This window comes from Bombus impatiens, unplaced genomic scaffold (genome assembly GCF_000188095.3).
Source record: "Bombus impatiens unplaced genomic scaffold, BIMP_2.2 scf_0249, whole genome shotgun sequence".
Taxonomy (NCBI): Eukaryota; Metazoa; Arthropoda; class Insecta; order Hymenoptera; family Apidae; genus Bombus; species Bombus impatiens.
The window spans coordinates 6,380-8,972 of NT_176668.1; positions in this window are offsets into that span (position 1 = coordinate 6,380).

Here is a 2,593-nt window from a genome sequence, read left to right on the forward strand (position 1 = left end):
ACGCAGGGTGTAGCACGGCAGCTCCCACGCCGGACATAATTCCAGCGTGTGCTGCGCCGTGTCCCTGACCTCTCCGCAGTGGTGACAGGTGTCTGTCTCCTCGCGCCCGATTTTCTTTAGATACTCCCCGACCACGCAGTGTCCGGTGAGTATCCTGTAGGCGAGCGGAAGGCCGCGGCAGCTTCTCCATCTCTCTCAATGTGGGAGGACGGCCTCTACGCCCCTGTGTTCCACTTCCTTGCAGATCAGCTGGAAACGCCACTGACCTGCGCGTCCTCCTCGGCGGTGCCTAGGTCCTCTCGGGCCGCCTGCATGGTCGAGTCCTCTCCTCCCAGGTCCCACACTCTCGTTCAGACGTACCGTTTTTTGAACACCAACGCCCGAAGATCCCACGGGGGAGGCGCGGCAAGAACGGTCGCCGACGCGTGGGACACAGTTCGGTATCCCCTGACGGTTCCGATGGCGGTCACCCTGTGCAGCCACATGAGAAGCAGGATGCTGCAGCGACTCGCCATCAGATCGTCCGCCCATATCAGGACCCCGTACGTCATTCGGGACTGAACGACGCCCTCGTATAATTGACGCACCGTGACTCCCCCCCGGATGTTCGCCGATGTTCGACAGCAGGCCGCACAAGGCGTTGGCAGCCGCCGCGGCCTTCGGAATCTGGGAGTCGAAGTGCGGCTTGAACGTTCACTGGCTGTCGATGACGAGACCCAGGTATCGCATTTGCGAACCCACCCCGACCGTTTCGCCCGCCGTGCTTATGCTCAGACGGAGCGGAGAAGTCCCTCGACTCTTCTTGTCGAAGAACCAGATGGCCTCCGACTTTGCAGGGGAGATACTGGGGCCCAGTCCGCGCATAGCACGTATCGCGCAGGCAGTCGCGACTTCGCCGATGCGCAATATAATATCATACGTGACTCAATAGCTCCTGTAATAGTCAATTGCTAAAATTAAAAATCTTCTCTTAAACTTGCAGTGAGTTGCAGGAAGGACAACAACTACATAATATCTGGCGGATCACCTACCAGATGTATCGTACGAGCAATGTCCCTATCATGGCAATATTATAAATATAAATTATAATTAGCTAAACTAAATATATAGCATATAACATACCTACCATTTAAATGGGAACCTCACCTATACCATTCATCATACATCTTACAATACTGTACTTATAATTAAATTAGAAATTACACATAATCATCTTAAATCTTAAGACTTACACACTAATTAATAATTCCGCCCTATTAAAACCATATTTATTAAATAATTTATTGCCATATTTACAATTCGGCACATCGTACTCTAACAAGTGTTATACAACTCTCATATTATCATGGCATGGTGTCGAACGCGTTGACGATGTCCAGAGACACCGCAAACGCCACGCCGTCCTGGGAAACCATTTCTTCTGTGAGTACCTGTACGCGCCTGATCGCGTCGATCGTCGAACATCCCTTCCGAAAGCTGCACTGTCTGTCGTGCCAATCCGGTACCCGCCCCGACATGTGTCTTCGCAGACGGGCGGCAACGACTCTCTCGAGGAGCTTGCCGATCTCATCTAGTAGGCAAAGCGGCCGGTATGCCGACGGCGAAGTCGCCGGTCGGCCCTCCTTGCGGAGCAGGACCAGCCTCACTGTTCGTCACGCCCATAGGCTCCATCTCTCAGGCGTCTGTTGTAGAGGTGCCGAAGTCTGGAAACCACGACCCCTATTGCTTCCCTCCAGACCCGGCCCGGGATCCCATCCAGGCCCGACGCCACGTTGCGGGAGGTCATTTTCCTGGTTGCTTCCCACAGCTCCTCCTTGGTGACATCCCACTCCGTGCTCCATTCCGTCGTGAGGGTGGATTCCCGCGGCTGTTCAAGCGCCGAGTCCTCTTGCGGGGGGAACAGCATCCTCTTCCACGCCTGTTTCGGTTGTCGTCATCGTCAAGACCTCCCAGCTCCAAACTGTCGCTATCGCAGCCGCCCGGAGTAGATCTTCGTTCCTCTCCTTTATCTTGCATCTTGGCGGTGGGCGCGCCGTGTCCCTGACCTCTCCGCAGTGGTGACAGGTGTCTGTCTCCTCGCGCCCGATTTTCTTTAGATACTCCCCGACCACGCAGTGTCCGGTGAGTATCCTGTAGGCGAGCGGAAGGCCGCGGCAGCTTCTCCATCTCTCTCAATGTGGGAGGACGGCCTCTACGCCCCTGTGTTCCACTTCCTTGCAGATCAGCTGGAAACGCCACTGACCTGCGCGTCCTCCTCGGCGGTGCCTAGGTCCTCTCGGGCCGCCTGCATGGTCGAGTCCTCTCCTCCCAGGTCCCACACTCTCGTTCAGACGTACCGTTTTTTGAACACCAACGCCCGAAGATCCCACGGGGGAGGCGCGGCAAGAACGGTCGCCGACGCGTGGGACACAGTTCGGTATCCCCTGACGGTTCCGATGGCGGTCACCCTGTGCAGCCACATGAGAAGCAGGATGCTGCAGCGACTCGCCATCAGATCGTCCGCCCATATCAGGACCCCGTACGTCATTCGGGACTGAACGACGCCCTCGTATAATTGACGCACCGTGACTCCCCCCCGGATGTTCGACAGCAG